General features: G+C 37.0%; 1 pseudogene; it reads right to left on the bottom strand.

Annotated features, from left to right (window-relative positions):
* Positions 1 to 17,428: 17,428 nt before the first annotated feature.
* LOC103241904 (T-complex protein 1 subunit zeta pseudogene) lies at positions 17,429 to 19,390 on the bottom strand (annotated as a pseudogene).
* Between the last annotated feature and the right edge of the window lie 1,861 nt (positions 19,391 to 21,251).

The following is a 21,251-nucleotide window of genomic DNA, read 5'->3' as shown; positions in this document are numbered from 1 at the left end:
GCAATTTACAAAAGAAAGATGTTTATTGGACTTACAGTTCCACATGGCTGGGGAGACCTCACAATCATGCAGGAAGGCAAAGAAGAGCAAGTCACATCTTACCTGGAGACCTTGTGCAGGGAGACCCCCATTTTTAAAGCCATCAGATCTAATGAGATCTTGGGAAGGCAGTCTGCCCTAGAGAGCTCTGTCATAACCCCCGTGACAGCTTTGCCACATGACATTGTTGCAGAATTTTGCTCCTTAGTTCAGCTAAGCCAGGTTCTTGTCACACAACGAGGAAAGATTAGGAATGCTTACACATTAAAGGGTGAGGGGAATGGAATTTATTGGGCGAAAAGGAAAAAACAAAACATATTCTCAGCAAAGTGAGAGGGAATCCTGCTAACAGGCCCCCAGCTCACTATCGCGAGAACAGCACGGAAAAGACCCACTCCCATGATTCCGTTGCCTCCCACCGGGTTCCTCCCATGACACACAGGAATTGTGGGAGTTACAAGTCAAGATGAGATTTGGGTGGGGACACAGCCAAACCATATTAGATAGATAGATAGATAGATAGATAGATAGATAGATAGATAATAGGTAGGTAGATAATAGGTAGACAGATAACAGGTAGGTAGGTAGGTAGGTAGGTAGATAGATAGATAGATAGATAGATAGATAGATAGATAATAGGTAGATAGATAGATAATAGGTAGACAGATAATAGGTAGATAGATAGATAGATAGATAGATAATCATTTAAAAAATATATGGCAGAGAGTTAAATAGGTCATCATATACTGGAGAAAAGTAAGACCCAGTCATGCAGACAGGAGGCAGATAAGGAGGAGGATTTCTGGAGAATCTCCCACCACCTGTGCACTGGGAGAGCGGGGTGGAGCCACGGGAAGTTAGCCCCTGTGCAGTGGGGAGAAGTCTGGCCTCTTCAGTTCCGGTGTGGTGGCCTGGTATTCAATCTGTGAGCTGGGGGCCTGTTAGCAGGATTCCCTCTCACTTTGCTGAGAATATGTTTTGTTTTCTCCTTTTCGCCCAATAAATTCCATTCCCCTCACCCTTTAATGTGTAAGCATTCCTAATCTTTCCTCGTTGTGTGACAAGAACCTGGCTTAGCTGAACTAAGGAGCAAAATTCTGCAACAATGTCATGTGGCAAAGCTGTCACGGGGGTTATGACAGAGCTCTCTACGGCAGGCTACCTTCCCAAGAATTCCTTAGACGAGCATCAGCATCCACCTTCTCTTTAAGCACATGAAGCAGCTGAACTGTGACTGCCCTTAGCTCTATAATGGACCCTCTCTGAGTTTTCCATCTAGCTTCAATGAAATTTTATCAATTTCAGCTTTAAAAAAAATCAAAGATAAAATGTTCAAAATATACTCTTTGTCACTTTGGGAGGCTGAGGCGGCTGGATCACGAGGTCAGGAGATCGAGACCATCCTGGCTAACACAGTGAAATCCCGTCTCTACTAAAAATACAAACAATTAGCCAGGCGTGGTGGCGGGCGCCTGTAGTCCCAGCTACTGGAGAGACTGAGGCAGGAGAATGGCGTGAACCCGGGAGGCGGAGCTTGCAGTGAGCTGAGATCGCGCCACTGCACTCCAGCCTGGGCGACAGAGCAAGACTCCGTCTCAAAAAAAAAAAAAAAAATTATATATATATATACACACACTCTTTGTGACAAATAACAGGTGATGAGATGTCATATTTTTCAAAAAGAAAGACGGCAAGGATATAGATCCAAATATAGATCCAAATCAGAAGAGTGCTTAGCTTTGAGTGATGGAACTGTATCATTTGTATTACTTCTTTCCTTAAAAATGAACTGCACATTATGAATTTACTCCGAATGTATATTGTGCATATATGTATGCATGTGTGTTGGAAAATGAACAGCTCAGAGAACTTCTCAGAGGAGCTACCGTATTCATTATGTACCCCAGGATTTCGGTGTTGAATCCCATGTGATCCTCTGGGAAGTTCAGCCTCACCTCCTTCAGGAGACTGTCTGTTCAATAACCGGAGTAGCAGAGTTGTCAGGAGAAATCTTGTCCACAGCTATGTGGGTTCGACAAACTGAAAGAGAAGGCTAGGGAAACATTTAGCTGCAGAAAAACAAAATCAGAAAGGTGATTTCTTTGATTTAAATATTAGTAATTAGAGACATTTGTCTTCCTGATTTGAAATTAAATAAATGCAAATGTGTCATAAACTCTGAAGTGTCAGGTAAATTCCAGGAGTTTTGTAGCCTGTGAGCTCTTCTAAAGTTTTCTCTTTTTTCAAAAAGATATTCCTGTAGTTGTAATTACCTTACCTCATAGGACTAATAGGTTCAGAAATATTAAGTCAGTGGCAAAACTAGAATAGCAAAAAACTTACGATTGGGCTTTGAGTTACATTCTGAACTTTGAATTTCGCCATACGGAGATAGAAATACTAATTTTGGAGGGATAATTCAGGAGTGTGTCACAAATGTAGTGTCGGGGATTGGTTTGCAGCCTGATTAAGACTTCATCAGGAATAAAAGTGAGAAGGGGCCTCCTAAAAGGAAAGAGCAGGACGCGGCAAGATACGAGCTATTTAAGAAGCCTGATGCATTTGAAGGGCAGTGGGGAGAGGGGTTGCAGATGGCCATGTCTGGGGATATAAGCTGTGGCCAGAAGAAGAAATTCATCTGCTGAGGTGTTTGGATTTCATCTGATAAGAAATGGGATGTCGAAAGGGGTTTCTAAGCGTGAGAAAAGATCAAATTTGCTCTTTAGGAAGATAGCCTTGGACAAAGAGTGGAAGACCTGATGAGAGAAAATAAGTACCTGAAAGCATATTGTTTTTGCAATAGTCCAGGAGAGAAATGTTGATTTTACATAAGGAAATAAATAAAAGTAAAAATATTGAAGAATGCAATTCTTGACATATCCTCAGTCAGATTCTGTGTCCTTTGGTACAGATCTCTTTGGATTTGGATATAGAGACATAGAAGAACAAAGGATGATCTTTAATTTTCCAGTTTGGGATTTAAGTAACTCTTACATCATTATGCAAAGTTGAGTTGACTTTTTATCAACAATTGCATCTGCAAGGTATTTGCTTGCTTTCTTTCATCAGTTTTAATTTACTTACCCTTATTATATGTTGGTACCAACAGACTTATGGGACTGTAGCTATCTCCGCCCTCAGGAAAATTTCAATCTACTTGAGGAGATAGATGTGGATACAGCCACAAAAGACAGAATACACTGAGAATTTTTAAATTAATATAAAGGACTCTGTGAGTGCCAAGAAGAAAAACATTGATTCTGACTGCTCATGCACTTGACCTGTTTGTCTGCAACTGAACTGTGAACTCCTGGAGGTCAGGAGCTGGCTGTTGTTGAGTTTTAAACCTGCGAACTTAGCACGGTGTCTGACCCTTAGCTGACTTTCAGAAAACTTTCTTTTGTAAAGAAATTAACAGAGAAGGCCGTTGTCCATAACACTTCGGTAAAATGTACTTGATAATCACAATTACTTTTCTTGTAACCTAGTAGAGACGCAAGGCAAGTGAAAAGTAACTTGGTTAAATACCTCACCAAAATAATATGAATAATATGAAGTTAATGTGTGAAAACAATCCAGAAAAGAATGTGTTTTTGTATGGATACATCTTCTGTGAACTAAACAAATTGGTTTAACTGGGCCTGTCTCTAGGGCCTTACATCAATTGTTTTGAGTCAGAGATTTTGGAGGTAGGAATTTGCCTCCCCTTTTTTTAAATTATTTTGTTTTGTTTCATGGGTGATCTTGATATATGCTATGTTGTTAAAAACCAGAGCCCAGTGTAATAACTTGGTAGGCGGGTCAGAATCACTTTCTCACTTAAAAACAAAAACAACACAAAGATTTACTTTCTTTATCTTCCTGGCCAGTTACTATCTAGGATATGTCTTCTCAAGTTTTGGTGATTCTGCCTCTTATCAACTTTAGACAAATAATCACATCCCTAGTAGTTTTTCATATAAAAACAAATTCCCTATCTGTGTATGACGTCTGTTATATTTTTACGTTAGCTCACGTATTTAAAAATGCTCTAAAAAACTTTACCGAACAGAGCACTTCATTTTTAAAACTTAGATACCCTCAGATAATTCTGCTTAGCAATCAAAAACTGGAATGTTTTTGCAACTTTAAGCTTTCTGTAAATTTTCTCTGCCCCGTTTTTGAGCTGAATCATAGCACGGAAACACATGCTAGAGACTTCACTTGCATATGTCTGTCAACATTGCTTAATCCTGCTAAAGCCTCTCTACAGGCTCTAACAACAGACCCAGAGTAGCTAATAGCAGTCACTGCCTCTCCAGCCATCTTTCAGAAGAAAATCGGTAACAATTGATTTCCTCATTAATATTTTTAGTATCTTTAGTGGCCGGGCGCGGTGGCTCATGCCTGTAATCCCAGCACTTTGCAAAGGAGGCCGAGGCGGGCAGATCATGAGGTCAGGAGATCGAGACCATCCTGGCTAACACGGTGAAACCCCGTCTCTACTAAAAATACAAAAAATCAGCTGGGCCCAGCTACTCAGGAGGCTGAGGCAGGAGAATGGCGTGAACCCAGGAGGCAGAGCTTGCAGTGAGCCAAGACCGCGCCACTGCCCTCCAGCCTGGGCGACAGAGCGAGACTCTGTCTCAAAAAAAAAAGAATATATATATATATATCTTTAGTTATTTTGCCATTATTTACTTCTCAAGAGTCTTGAAACTGAAGTCATACATTTCAGTAGTGGAGGTTGCTCATGAAGACAGGCTGCCAAATCCTTGGATTCTAGTGACCTGTCTGCACGAGCGTCTAAGCAAGCAACTGGCACTCTCTTTGGCTAAATATGGCTCAGAAGCATTGAAATGTGAACAAGTTGAGTTGTGAAAATGCTAGTCCCAGAGTTCTGTGGCTCAACCTCAGTTGTTCAAAATGATCAGCTTCTGAGCAGGTATTGAAAAATCCAGTGAAATTCTTTAGACTTCTGATTTAAGTCTCTGTTAAGACCTAGGTTTTCACTGGGCTTGATTCTCCTTTTTTCTTTTTCTTTTTCTTTTTCCCCATCAACTTTTATTTTAAGTCCTGGGTTACACCTGCAGGATGTACAGATTTGTGACACAGGTAAACATGTGCCATGGTGGTTTGCTGCACTGATCAACCCCTCGCCCAGGTATTCTCCTGTTGAAGCTAAGGTAGCTTCAGTCCAAACAAGAAAGAGCTCTCTTCCTGATTATTCCTGCCTTTCTTATAGTAGCCCAATAGGTGTACATTTGCCCTGAGTCATTCTTGATATCCTTTGGATGCAAAGAATAATTACTCTACCCCACTTCACAACATCTGAAATAAAATATATTAAGCAAACATTTCTCTATATACAATAATCATACTCTTAGAAAACAGAAAGATTGCTTCAGGTTTAATACATTTTGAGGGATGATCATTCTTGAAATATTGTGATATTTACATTATCAAAGATACTATTAATATCTTTGTAGTGATAGTGGTAGCAGTTGTAACAGTATTATTGATTTATAATCAAGTAAATATGTTATATTCAGGTGGATAATTCCTTCTTATCAAGGCAAATGTTGCGTTAAAAGTCCAAGTTTAAAAGTAAGTTTGTAAAATTGTGAAGCTACCACAATTTCAAAACTGCTGGTATTTTATTTAGAATATTGTACAATCACCTAATTAAGGATGAACACCTGAAGGAGTTACTGTATCATCCTCAAATTTTTTATTCTCTGCAAAGTGTCATTATCATTATCATCCTTCAAATTTGGAAATACTTATTAGTGTGTAAGTATTAATTGATAAGTGCTCATTTAATATTCATGAAAATTATGTTAAATAGACATTATTATCCTTATTTTAGAGTTGGAGAACTAAAGCTCAAAGAGAACATGTGACTTACCCAATGTAATGAACTATTAAGCAGTGGAGGCAGGACGAGGACGTTCTATTTCTGACTTGAGAACATTTATTAAGAAGAACTTACCCAAAGCAAATAAAATTGCACGAGGGAAAAATAGGTAAATAACATCAAGCAAAACCACCCACTTTGACCTATCTGATGCCTAAGCTGCCAAGATCATTTATTACACAGTCACTATATGTATATAAATATATATGTCATAAGACTCTGCAGCTCTTTATAGCACTAAGGCTATTTCAACCTTACATTGTTTTATTTATGAACTCGCAGTTTTCATTCCAGGGTGAGTAACTCTTAGATAGCAATGTAATGTCCCAGGATGACAGAGAAATAGCATATTGGGACCAAAGGTAGAAGTAAGAATGCGAATTTTGTATCGTGAGGAATCCCAGTATATTTTTGTTGGAAGAGATTTTTATACAGGTATTTACCCAACATCACACAAAAAGTAGTCAATAATACTGGGGTTTCTAATCAGATCTCCAGTCTCGGTAGAGTGCTCTTTCCACTATCCTAGTATATAACTGAAACCTCCATGTTATATTGATCTATATAGTACCCTAAATTGTAAGAGTTATATTAAAAACACATTTTCTCACTTCAAACTGAGATGAGAAACAGAAACCTCCCAGAAGAATCAGGATTGAAATTACAGTTCTTTTTTCTGACTTTTATCTTTTATAAAAAGTCATTCAAAAAAAGTTTTTTTCTACCATATGATTACCAATGTAAATACATCATTTATTAAAAGTGTCAATGCTCAAAAATTTCGTCTTTAAGAAAAAAGACTACTGTGATTACACAAAGAATAAACTTACATTAACTGACAATTAGTAATTGTATATATCACCATATTTACATTATTACAAAGAATAAACTGTGATTACACAAAGAATAAACTTACATTAACTGACAATTAGTAATTGTATATATCACCATATTTACATTATTACAATTGGTTGCAACTACTGGGATAAAGTGATATCTCTGGTTTACGCATTCATGATGGTTCGTTATTATCGGTAAGTAAATAATAAGCTTTAATTCCACTGATTTGTTTGGAAAACACTGACTTTATGAGTACCTTTCTAATGGAGCCCTAATCTTAATCCATCAACAATTACTGAACAACCACTTTTGACAAAGAACAGGAACTGAAAAGAGGTAAAATTCACAATCCCCACCCTTAAATAACTTAATAATGAAATTGAATTAAATGGCATAGTAATACATAGTCCAGTAAATAATACTATATGATAGTATATAATATAATAATATAGACAGTTTAGGTGAATCATATGAACTATAGGAGCTCAGAAAAGGAAGAGGCTGCTGTGAACTAAATAGAGAAAGGCTGCGAGAAAATGTCACTTTAATAAAAATCTACTAATTACGGTAATATTTTATCTATGAGAATAAATTCTAAGATTTCAGTGAGAAATTGAACTTAGGCATCTGATTCCGAGTTTAGTGTTATTTCTATCATAACATTTACAGTTTTATCAGATATAAACTTACCAAAACTTTTAGGATTTTATTCTCTCATATCTTTTCCTTTCCACTTTTCCCTCAATGTTATTTTGTGTCTCCAGAAAGAAATTATTTTTCCTTCAGTAAACTACATTCTGTTCTCAGAGAATATTTGGGGACCATAAATATTGGCATTAAAGTTTGGAATCCTCATTAATTCCTGCATGTCACGTCGTCATTTTCTCTCCTAGGAAAGAATGGAGGCTAGCACTTTGAAGCTGGTATTACCCCTAATGGCAGATTTGTCCTTTTCACTGCCAATCATTAGTTCAGCCATTTGCCCTTTTTATAGTAACAGGGTACAACCTTCAGCACTAGCTCACTTGTTAATAATTATAACAGTTCTTATAGGAAATAACCTCTACAAATGTCTTCAGTGGAGACCCCCTTGGCTCATTCAATACTCAAAGTTATAGGAGTCCCATAGGAGTCTAGAAGTCCTAAGAGTTGTAGGAGTCAAAGTGACTGGAGTCATGGAGGATCTCTAATGATCCTAGAGTTATCATTTGTAGAATTCATTCTGATTTTAGTTGGATGAGTACACCCCGTTTTTAGAGATAACACAGTTTCCTTACCCAACAGTAAACTTTCCAAGGACAAAGATGATCTCTGCACGCTCCTCTCCCACTGGTATGTACAATGAAAAACACAGAACTTCGTATTAAGCACACTAAATGAGAGGCAATAGAGTAAATAGTAATTAAGAGCACAGACTTTAAATTAAGGCCCATGGCTACCACTAACCAGACAGAAATCATTAGTAATTGATTGCGTGGAAAGGCAGAGACAGTACAATGCAGTGGTAAGAGGATAGCCTGAGGAACCAGACTGTCAGCATTTCAGTCACAACTCCACCACTTACTAGCTGAGACTTTGAGCAATTACTTAACCTTTCTTGTGCCTTTCTACTGCCTCGCCTTAAAGTTGGGACTAATTATAATACCAACTCAATGGGGTTTTATTGCAGATTCAATGAGTTAATATAATTCATATTATATTTATGTTATATTTATTTTATTTTATTATAAAAACATTATATTTATATTTATTATTAATGGTATATTTATATTATTATTAAGTATAATAAAACATGGCCTGGCAAATAATAAACATTGGATATGTATTTTTATTGTTACTAGATTATTTGGGCACCCCATCTTTTTATTTTTAAAATGGAAAGACAGATAATATACCTATCTCATAAGATTAATGCTATTATGATTAAAGAAAATAAATGTAGATAAAGCACATGGCACAGAGCCAGCACATAGTGGGTCAATATATTTTATCTATAACTATAATGATTAATAATTATATGAGGTATTGATTTTATTAAAATATGATATTTTAAAATATGACTGTATGCCTGATGAATTCAAGTGTCTGCTTAAATAACATACATGTCATTGAGCTCACTGTTCTCCAAAGGTCATTGGCCTCTTTCTGTAACTAAATCTGAGTCATGGCCATCAGAGCTCCTTCTGGTAATTCTCTCTTCTGAGTGGCAAAGTAGCCCAAAGTGTTATTCAGGAGATTAACTAGTCTTTAATAATACACTTGGGCAAGAAATTAAAAGTTTACATTAGTCTCAAAAGACTGTCCTTACATATGTTGCCTTTCTGTTTTAAAAAATGACTCTTCTGGGTGACAGATTCATCGGGGAAAGTTCAATGAAGTCATTACTTTGTAGTGGAAATAGGTAAGGGAGTGAAAGGAAAGTGTAGCAACTAATGTCATAGGAAAACCTGTTTGGATAAATTTGCAGGAAAAACTCCTCTTTTCTTTCAAAGGACTTTGGGCCCTGGCAAATATATATATATATATATATATATATATATATATATATATATATATATCTAGAAGTAGGCTTCTGATGGCCATGCTTCTATTTTCCCATCAGCCTTTACGAGTAGACTTGTTCTGTACAGAAATGTCATCAGATAGGAGGCAAAGACAAAGCGTAGTCTTTTGGGCTACTTTCTGGAGTGAAAGCCCAAGACTTTTCCAGATACTAGAAATGTTTCCATACTGCCATAAACAGGAAATATTCAAATTTAGCCCAAGAAAAAGAACGAACTAGTTATTGCAAATGTGGCTATCTCATCTAAAGAGATGACGCTTGTGTGTACAATGGGTAGTAGAACAAGAGAGAAGCAATCTAACTTGTTCTAAAAGGATTTTTGCCACTTCACTGGGTTGGACACACTCGAAACCAAACAGCTGTCATGGCTTTTTGACAGCAGAGGTCAGGCAAAGAAGCATAAACAATGTGTTTAGGATGTTCTAACACATCTTATTTCTTATTATATGATTAAATGTGTGTCTAATTCATTCAGAGATTTTTAAACCAATGACTAATAATCACAGATTATACTTTTAAGCCTATGTAAATGGATGAATTGCTGCAATGGATTTACTGTTCCAAAAAGTTGATGAGACATTCTACCATTCTACCAAGAATATTAGTTAGACTTTGGCAATTTTCATAAAAATACCTCCTCATGTCTCCTCCATCTATACTGATACAATTGCGTCTTGAATTAGAAAATAACTATTTTCTCCAACTTGAGTGAAACGTCCTAATGTTTGCAGTGAACTAGTCGGGCTTACGTTAACTAGAAGCTTATATGTGTGTAAATATCAAGCGTAACTTTTCCAGGTAATAAGTTAATTCCAGTACATTGACTAGTGGTACCTTAATCAGTGGAAAATTTGTCAACATAGTGTTAAAACCAGATGGAGATTGACCAAAATGTGGAGCTTCATTTAACATACCCTGTTGGGTCTAACAAAAACAAATACTAATCTTCTGAGTTAATATAATTGGAACTATATATTTAGCTAGTTGCTAACGCATACTTAGATCTAATTCCCCTTCTACTTCATGGCAGAAATCAGAAGAAGAGATGCTTCTCAAATGAAAGAGTAAACTGATGATATCCTTGCAACAATCATCAGAGCACTTTTTAAGGAAGTTAAACATATTCTAACATCAAATATACAGGTGGAAAAATTGAATAGATTCAACCCTAGAATTTTAATACACTTCACAAGTAGAATGGAGTCTTATCTTTTTGTTTCCGAAGCAAGTCTGGGAAATTACAATACTAAAATACTAATCTCAAACTGTCACCACCAACCACAGACATCAGAGTTCCCCACAAATTTCCAACACATTAATAGGGGGACTCTTTGGCCTTTATATTGGCCTTTTTCAGTAATATGGCTAACACTGAATAGTTCGATTGATTACTTCAACACAATGTTTAGTATTAAATGTAGAGATTTGGGTATTTTCCCCCTTTCTCGGAACCTATAATTTTTTATGTCCTTGATGAAAATTTGACATAAATAAAACAGGAATGTGTACTGTATTTCATAACAAAGTGGCTTACATGACCGAACTTTATTAAAAGGAATGCTTTCTCAAATAACATTCTTCCAACCACAAAGATGTATGCAAACATAGAGTTGTGTCTTATGACAGGCAGAAAAATAAACTCGAGAACAAATAAATACTTTTTCCTTCTTTAATCGTTCAGTTAACAAGTGGAAAATAAACCTAAGCATATTTTTAGTTTTCATTGTGAGAATCAAATTCTTTACATTTTGATTCTTATTGCTCCCTTGCCTCCTTCTTTTCTCTGTTTATGAACTCTCAAGGGATTGGTAATGCCAATCTGACTGAAGAAGATGACCCAACAAAATGTCAAAATGTACTTATCTGTGCAAGACTGAGGGGAAATCACCAAGTTGATACCTTAGAGAGAAAAACACAACTGTTCCATCTTTCCAGCAGTCTAAGAAATATGAGTGTCCCCAAAAAGAAATAAAATATGCAAAGTCATATTTCCAATGAGTCCTAAGTCTTCTTGGATAAAATGAAATGAAGTTAATATGAATCTATTTAACTATAAATTTATTAATTAAAGACCAGAAGGATTACTTAGTTATTACTGTTCACCAAGCCTATTCCTTAGGGGGATCTTTCTATTCAAAATACTTTAAGTGAAGGAACTATTGCATAGCCATGTTGGAATTCCAACAATACACTATAGGGGGCCTGGTATATGGCTGGTGTTTAGCAAGTGTGTTGGATTAAATAATATTATTTATCTCAATGTTCTGTCTTTTAATACATTGGCTGACCATAACAGGTCACTGTTGCTTAGTTATGGATGACAACAATAAAAATTAATACCTTCCAATACCGTGTGCATTTATTGTACATTCTAGGACCAGCATATAATCATTCTTGGGTACTGCTAAGATAAAACCAGTCCCAAAGGTAGAATAGAATCTCCTTGACCATAAAAGCTTGCTGCATACTTTGTTCCTAACACATAACTGTTCCGGTCTTACCGTTTCCGGTCATTGAAATGTGTCAAAGCTCCTATTTGGTCTCCAGTATGAGAAGGCCTCCACCATTTAAGGAGGAGAAACGTGGTAAATAATAAAAAATAGTCTCACCATTCCATCTTATATACAGGTTGGGTCAAAGAAATGCAAGAAGATAAATTAACACCAAGTGTCTGCAAACACTCCTCAGTGAGTGAACATCATGGTTGACTCACTGTGGGAGGAGAACAAATATGCAGAGCTCATGCCTGGCTTCTCAACCATAGCAGGGTGTTCTTTCATAGGTTTGCTGTCTTTCTGGTTGTATAGTGCAGAATAGCAGAAGCTCCCGGTGACAACATGACCTCACTGTTAGCCAAGCTTAGCCAAGCTTTCTTAGCTGAGAATGGCCAAGAGGATAGTCTTAGGAAAGACGGTGTGGATGTGCATTGTTATCTTTGTCAAATAGGATGTCCCAGCTATGAAAGAAAGTTTTATTGAGAAAAAACAAAAATATTTTACCGAAACATATCCATTAGAGGAATAAATTCTGGAGAAGTATCATATAGCATGGTGACTATAATTATAATGTACTGTATATTTGAAATGCTAAGAAAGATTTTAAATGTTTTCATCACACGTAAAAATAATGATTATGTGAAGTGAGGAATATGTTAATTAGCTTGATTTCAAGCTAATTAACAACAAACTAAGTTATATCACAGGGTATAAATAGTAAAATCTAAAAACTGAAAAAAAAAAAAAAGAATTCTGATTTGAGGCTTCCATGTGTCTACTATGTTTTGTTGATCATTTCTGATAATTCTGACTTCAAGCTAATTAACATAATCATTCCACACCATGTGCAGATATCAAAACATCACATTTTACCTCATAAATACATACACTTTTTATTTGTCAATGAAAATAAATACACAATAATAATAAGTAATTTTAAAGTCCTCCTCTCCCAAAAAACATATTTTAATTGGCTTGATATAATAATTATAAATATTTATGAAGTAGCCACGATATATCTGACATGGTGCTAATAATTGTAGTATATACAAGTTCTCACTTAATTATAGCAATAATTCTGTAGGATACAAATGAGGAAAACAAGGCTTAGAGGGAAGTAACTTGTCCTAGTTTACATACCTAGCAAGTTAACAAGTAGTAGGTTCGTTTTCCATTTTAATTGGACTATTGAAATACCACCTTTCAGATGGTAATCCTGCCCCAGTTTCTTACTCTCCTCCTGTCTTCCAACACACACACACACACACCCTCCTTTTCTGTCATTGTCACCAATGTGGTCACACTATAGCAGAGATATGACTATGAACTCATTATTATTAAAAAGAAAACAGTGACCTACACTGCAACTCTTCTGCTCAATAACCAACTGTAGCTTCCTACTGTTCACGGGACAAAGTGCTCTGTTTGGTATTCAAGGTGCTTCATAATGTAATTCTCACACATGAAACTTTTTCTTCCCATGTATTTCATGAATCTACCAAACTTACTTTCCCTGTATATCCTCAGCGGTTTCTCACATCGGGACTTTGCTCATGTGGTTTTCTAGATTTGAAAAACTCTTCGCCCAGTTTTAAAACTGGCATTCAAACCCATTTATCTTTTAAGACTCAGTGGAAATGTTACTTTACTTAAGACGTAAAAGGGTTTAAGAAAGATTCAAATATGATCTTCCTTAACCCTTAAAAGATAAAGATAAATCCTCAAAGTGAACACACAAAAAAGTTAGTGATGTTGGCCCCTGTGGATAAAAACAAACAAACAAACAACCACAAACTAAGTTATATCACAGGGTACAAATAGTAAAATCTAAAAACTGAAAAAAAAATGAGTCCTGATTTGATGCTTCCATTCGTCTACTATATTTTATTGATCATTTCTGATAAGTATAATAACAGTGTTGAAATAAATGTATGTGTTCTTTGAAAATTTCCACGTCTGTAGATTTTTGTTGGCTGTTTCACTTCTTTACTCCTTCTCAGGATTTTATCTATAGTTAAGACATTCTAGCAAATCACTAAAACAGTTTCTAGATATGTAAAATTGTATACTAATTCTTCTGTGTTTGCCTAACATAGTTTGTTGTGTGGACCAAATTTGTTAATTCATCCAATATACTTTTATAGCATATTTAAACATGTCAGGATTATGCTGTGAAGAAAAAAATACGCTTGAGACACTGTACATTATTCAGTCCTTCACAATATAATCAGCGGTCAAGGTGAAAGCCCTTTGAAAACTTTAAAATGTTTCACCGTGTAAGGCATTGTTAAAGTTGTGTAATGAATACTTAAAGATACATCATTAACCTTTGAGGTCAATGCCGTAACAACCTCCATCTGCTATCTAACAATTGTCCTTTAGAGAGAATTGTGTAAAAAAAAAAAAAAAAAAAAAGAATCCTTGGAATAAGACTCATTGCTTGTTAATGTTATTTGGCACGTCTTTCTTAAGTTCTTATAAGTTGGTTTAGTCCTAGTTTCGACAGTGAGATTTCTCCAAAAATATAATTAGTAACATGTTATTAGTAGTCAGCATCGTTTAGATTTTGTCAAGTGTTAAATCACTGTTTAACTATAACCACAGTTGTAGTCAAAATGTGATGGATCTAGATCTACCTATGATTTTCCTGGAGGACAGCTTTCCATGGTGATGTTGGGAGGGAAAAAGGTTCTTAACATATTAGAATGAGCAAACATTGGCATCTGACTTCCCATAGTGCTGCCAATCACTGTAAAGTACAACCTAACCCTGTTCACTAGTGTTTGTACTCTGATTTAAGTACTGGCATTACAGGTGAGGCAATAGGCTAATCAATAGAACTTCTTTTGTGGTTGTTAATTTAATATTGGTTCATGCCCACGCTGGAGTCTGCTGTTACACACGTTTACTGGCAAGTGTATATTTAGACAGCACTTTTTTTTTTAGCTTCTCATAGTTTTAGGGATGTTTCATTTTCAGGTTCTTTCAGGGCAACCATTACATGACTCATCCAATGGACATTTAATCGCCATGTTTTCATTTTCTGTTCTTTGCTTTCTGTGGTACTTTCAGATCACGAATCCCTCATGGCAGCTGGTATTCTTAGGAAACGGTTTAATTTCAATGTTGGAATGAAATCAAAACAAAAATATTCTTATGACGACAAATCTGAGCCTACTCAAGGAAGTTTTTATTAACAAAAATAAAAAAGTATACATTTTAAGATTCACTTTAAATTTTTGAAAAATGTTCCAGTTTTTGGCAGAAGAGGCACATCTTGTTTTATTTCATTTCACTTTATTGTGCTTGGCAGATGCTGTGTTTTTTACAAATTGGAAGTTTGTAACAACTCGGTGTGGAACAAGGCTATCTGTGTGCATCAGCGCCGTTCTTCCAACAGCAAGTGCTCAGATTTTTGTCTCTGTGTCACATATTGGTGACTCTAGCAATATGTCAAACTTCTTCATAATCATGATATCTATTATGGTGATCTGTGATCAGTAATCTTTGCTGTTATTACTTTGGGGCACCATGAACCACACCCATATAAGACAGTGAAGTAATCGATAAATGCTGTGTGTGTTCTGACTGCTCCACTAACTGGCCATTCTCTGACCTCTCTCCTTCCACTTCAGCCTCCCTATTCCCTGAGACATCCCAATATTAAAATTGAGCCAGGCCGGGCACTGTGGCTCATGCCTGTAATCCCATCAATTTGGGAGGTTGAGGCGGGCAGATCACTTGAGGTCAGGAGTCTGAGAGCAGCCTGGCCAACATGGTAAAACCGTGTCTCTACTAAAAATACAAAAATTAGCTTTGTATGGTCCCAGCTACTCAGGAGGCTGAGGCAGGAGAATCGCTTGAACCTGGGAGGTGGAAGTTGCAGTGAACCAAGATTGTGCCACTGTACTCCAGCCTGGGTGATAGAGTGAGACTCTGCCTCAAAAATAAATAAATTAAAAATAAAATAAAATAGAGCCAAATAATAACCCTAAAATGGCCTCTAAGTGTTCACATGAATGGAAGAGTCACATGCCTCTCACTTTCAATCAAAAAATAGAAAGGATTAAGTGAGGGGAAGACAGGTTGAAAGCTGAAATAGGCCCAAAGCTAGGTCTCTTGTTCCAACCTTTAGCCAAATTATGATTGCAAAGGAAAAATTACTGAAGGCTGTTAAAAGTGCCATTCCAGGGAACACACAAATAAAAAAGTAAATCTACTGTATTGCTGGTATGGAGAAAGTTCGAGAAGTCTGGATAGAGGATCAAACAAGTCACAACATTCCCTTAAACCAAAGCCTAATCCAGAGCAAGACCATACTATGATCCATAAGATACTATAAACTGAGGTGAGGAGGCTAAAAAAGAAAAATCAGAAGCTGGCAAAAGTTTGATTCATGAGATTTAAGCAAAGAAGTCATTTTCATAACATGAAAGTACAAGATGAGGCAGCAAGTGCTGACACAGAAGTTGCAGCGAGTTAGCCAAAAGATCTCGCTAGGATAGCTGATAAAGGTGGCCAGATACTAAACAATATATTTTATTTTTTGTTTTGAGGTTTTGACTTAATATCTGTTACACATTCACTGAAGATAACTGCTAAGCCCTCAAATATTGGGATATCTCAGGGAATGGGGAGGCTGAAGTGGAAGGAAAGAGGTCAGAGAATGGCCAGTTGCTGGAGCAGTCAGAACACACACAGCATTTATCGATTACTTCACTGTCTTATATGGGTGTGGTTCATAGTATCACACAATTTCATCTTCAAGGAGTACAGAAATAGACCAACTGTATATAAACAATCTTGTGGAAATATGTAGGCGAGAACAGTAATTTGGGTGAGAAAAATGCTAGAGGGTTTGAGATGGATAATGCTGCACAAGCAAAAAGTTCAGAGACTTGAAAATATGGTCAGCTATGAATCTCGTATTTCACCCAATAGCCTTAGCCCTTAGTCACCATGCCTTCCATCATCTTTTACCTCTGCTTCTTCTATTTTTGCCACTTGTCCCTTGCAACTCTCTCAACTCCCTTGCCTCTAGTTTACTCTTCTTCTCATTTACTACAGCTTAATGTTTTGTGGGGAGTATTGTAGCAAAGCTATTTCAAAAGCAGGAGAAGTCCAACTGATCCAGTAAGTTTACAAATAGAAATTTATACTAACAGGGACGCTTTCAAAATCTTAAATTACATAAGTGTTGTTTATATTAGCACAAAATTTATTTAAACCTAAATACTTGACAATAGGACACTGTTGGATAATTTAACAAACATCCTCATGAGAAATTATTAAACATTCAAATTTGTTTTTCAATAAATATTTAATAATAAGGTAGATAACATGCTTTTCTCACATGGAATTTTATGTAACTGCAGCTAAAGCAAAATATCCTGTTCACTGGGTAAAAGACAGACGTGGACCTGCTTTATGTGCTCATACTTCAGTGCAATTTAAAAAATATTGTAATTGTAATTTCAGAACTTCAAAATTCTGTTAGGTACCAGTGTTCTCTCCTTTTTATCATATGGGAAAAGAAAATTCCTTTGAAAACCATTTGAAGCTTCAACAAAAATTCCACAGCTATATCCCTCAGGATCACTTTGCAGAGTCTTCAAGACTCAGATACAGCGAAGCTTCAACTGAACCTTTCAGAGAAGACATTCTATTAATAGCTTGCATGATCTTGTCAACCAAGAGAAGGTTGGTGGCAATCACAGTGCAGGAGTGAAGAAGCTGTTTCTTTAATCAATGGTTATCCCATACTCCTATTTCTGCTGCTACCATTGGTTCACCTATGTTGAGGTCCACATCCACGAGCAGACTGATTCTGAATATTCTGCTTGAATTTCAACTAATGTTCTTGAAGGTCAAAAGCAGAATTCTGAGCAAGAACCTTGGGAATAATCGAGCAATGCATCAGTAAATGCTTGAACTCCAAGCTGTTCACTCGCCTTTACACTGGGCTTATATTTAATCAGGGCTTCTGCCATTGCCACTTCCACGGCACCAGCACCTGGAACTACACAGCCATCATTAATAGCTCTTCTGACAGCCCTCAAGCCATCTCTGATGGCATCTTTGGTTTGAGAGAGTGTGTACTTATTTGATCCTTTGATCAATGACGTGACAGAGTGAGGATTGTTACATTTCTCAACAAAAGTGAACTTTTCTTCTCTCAATGTATACTCATGCACAAGAACTGCAAGTCCCAAGCAGTTGGGATTTAGGTCATCAAAATAAATCAGAGCTACCCTGCCACAAGCAAGAGTCAGCCTGTCCATATTTCTACTTTTAGCTCTGTGCAGACCTACTACACCTTCTTTTGCAAGAGCGTCTAAGGAAAAGAGATAAATTCTCTTTTGGTAATAACAACAAATCCTTTATCTGAATCACCGCAGATTTTCCTTTTCAGTTCTATTTTTTTTTTTTTTTTTTTTTTTTTTTTTGAGATGGAGTCTCGCTCTCACCCAGGCTGGAGTGCAGTGGCACGATCTCGGCTCACTGCAAGCTCTGCCTCCCGGGTTTATGCCATTCTCCTGCCTCAGCCTCCCGAGTAGCTGGGACCACAGGTGCCCGCCACCACACCCAGCTAAATTTTTTGTTTTTTTTTTTAGTAGAGACGAGGTTTCACCGTGTTAGTCAGGAGGGTCTCGATCTCCTGACCTCGTGAACCGCCCGCCTCGGCCTCCCAAAGTGCTGGGATTACAGGCGTGAGCCAACGTGCCCGGCCAGTTCTATTATTTTTTAACTATGTGTTCAATGAACTTTCTTTCTGATTTTATGATTTTTTCTCTTTCTTCTTCACTCTTGTAAATAAAAAGGCCAGAATGTACTTCCTTTTTTCTTATTCTAATGACACACTACACTTGAGGATGTATGCATCTCCCACCCTTTTCTTCATATCAGGACGCCGTGCTCCATGGGCCAAAACAGGCCTCTGAGCTTGTATCAGTTTCAGGTTTATTCTTCATCTCTATGAGGAGATCGATAGGTTCATCTTGTTTTCTAATGGCCAAAATGGAGTCCACTACAGCCTATGTGAAGACGTCTGCAAGTTCAGCATGAACTTTAGTATGAAGAGATGTACTGGTCACATCTCTTAAGTGTTTCTATGTGCATCTCTCTGCTTACTTTGACGTGTTCCAAGAGCTGAAGGGCCCTTTCCTTTGGACTCTCAAATCCTTCAGTGATTATTCTGGGACGAAGGCCTTCAGAAATGTAGAGGTCAGACTGTTTCAGTAGCTCTCTAATTATTAGGACACTGTAAGTCATACCATCACCGGTTATATCATCCTGAGCTGTTGCTACTTTTGCTATTAAGAATACATTTAATAGCATTTGCACTTTGTGAATTTGCATTTTGTGACGCGGCACATAGCTGTCTTTAGTAAGTTTGATTTGTCCAGCACCAGAAACAGGCGTCCTCATGGTGCCCTTGGATCCCAGGTTGGTCCTCAGTATGTCCTGTAGCCCCTGCACCACACTGATGTTGAGCACCAAAACCACCTGCACTTTTTGGGGGCCACCCCCAGCCTTGGGGTTCTGGGTCTTCCTGGCAGCCACCTCTGCTCAAGAGGAGGAAGAGCAAAAGACCTGTGCTGAGATCCCAGAGCCAGCACAGGCTGCAGAAGATCCGGATAGTGCCTTCCACTATCCAGGTCTTCTGAAGATTTTTAGTGTACTTTAAACAACCTTCTGTGGGGAGAAGATGCCATCTAGAACTTTCATAAAGAGTGGAAGTCAATTCCTAGTTTCAAAGCTTCCAAGAATAGGCTGACTCTCTTGTGAGGGGCTAATGCAGATGTGACTTTAAGTTGAAGCCAAATCTCATTTGTCATTCTGAAAATCCTAGGGTTGAGAAGAATTATGCTAAATCTACTCTGAAGATGTGACTCTATTACTGCAAGTTCATGATAGAACTTGAATGGGTGAAGAGTTTCTTCTTATGAGTGAGCCAAAAAAACTGTTTTGTGTTTTAAAGATGGAATCTACTCCTGGTGGGCATGCTGTAAGTATTTTGAAATGACAGCAAAGGATTTAGAATATTACATAAACTTAGTTGATAAAGCAGTGGCAGGGTTTGGAGGACTAGCTTCAATTCTGAGAGAAGTTTTACAGCATCACACACTACAGAGACATCTTTTGGGACAAGAATGTTCTTGAGTCAACGGATGGAACAAACTTCATTATTGTTTTATTTTAAGAAATCCTCACAGCTTCCCCAACCTTCAGCAACCACCACTCTGATCAGTCAGCAACCATCAACATTGACGTAAGATCCTACACCAGCAAAACGATTAGGACCTGCTGAAGGCCCTGGTGATGGTTAGCATTTTTTAGCAAGAGTATTTTTATTTAAGGTGTATGTACATTGTTTTGTTGATATAACACTATTGCACACTTAATAGAATATAGTATATCACAAACATAACATTTATATGCACAAGAAAACCCAAATTTTTGTCTGGTTCGCTTTATTGCAAAATTCACTTTATTGCAGTGATCTGGAACTGAATTGCTAATATCTAAGGTATGCCTGTATTGGAAAATCGTTTGAAAGCCGTGTTTTAGTATAGAGCACCTTTGGAATAGTAAGTCAGAAAGGTCTATAGGAATTGTCTCCTTCCAATCTTTGTACCTCAGAGATAGAGGAAATGAAGTCCATGGAAGCAATTTAACTTGGCTATGGTGACTCCTCAACTTAGCAGCAAAGCCCAAGCCCCCAGTGCTGTTTGAGCACACTTCACTATCTCACACAAAGTGGGTTCTTAAAACCTTACTTTGCGAATTAAAAGCACATTCTCATCTGATTATACGCTTCTGACATTGTGGTTGGAAAAGTACAAATGCATACAATGAAAAGAATGACTTTTCAGATTTTCTAGATTATTTTCTGATAGTTTAGCAATTACATGTAGATAATCTGAAACATTAAAAGAAACAAAGAATATAATTCACCCAGGGTGGAGATTATGCCAGACTCTTAAAAAAGGAATTTAAGATAAGTTCTGAAGAATGATGATGAAGTGTCAATCAATTGGCAGTAGTAGGAAGAGCATCCCAGGCAAAGAGAATAGCACAAGCCAAATCCTTAAAGTAGGAAATCTCCCAGCACTTTTTCAAATGTGAAATAAAACCATTATGGTTGGAGCACAGTGAGTGAAGCAAAAGCTGATGTTGAAAAAGTGGATAAACATCAGCCTATTCAGGCCTTGTGGACCATGCTGAGGAGTTATATTTTACCTTTTATTGTTATAGAAAAACTTTAAAACATCTTAAGCAAGGAAAGGGGATGATATAAACTTTAGAAAAGATTCTTCTCAGTTCCATATGCATTATTTGTAAGAAGAGATGAAGAATGGAGGTGAGATCATCAGATAAGAAGTTTATTGTGATAAGCCAAGAGAATACTAGTGAT

Source organism: Chlorocebus sabaeus, chromosome 15, assembly GCF_047675955.1.
Source record: "Chlorocebus sabaeus isolate Y175 chromosome 15, mChlSab1.0.hap1, whole genome shotgun sequence".
NCBI classification, from domain to species: domain Eukaryota; kingdom Metazoa; phylum Chordata; class Mammalia; order Primates; family Cercopithecidae; genus Chlorocebus; species Chlorocebus sabaeus.
The sequence above is the reverse complement of the archived record's forward strand: the minus strand, read 5'-3'. Positions and strand labels throughout refer to the sequence as shown.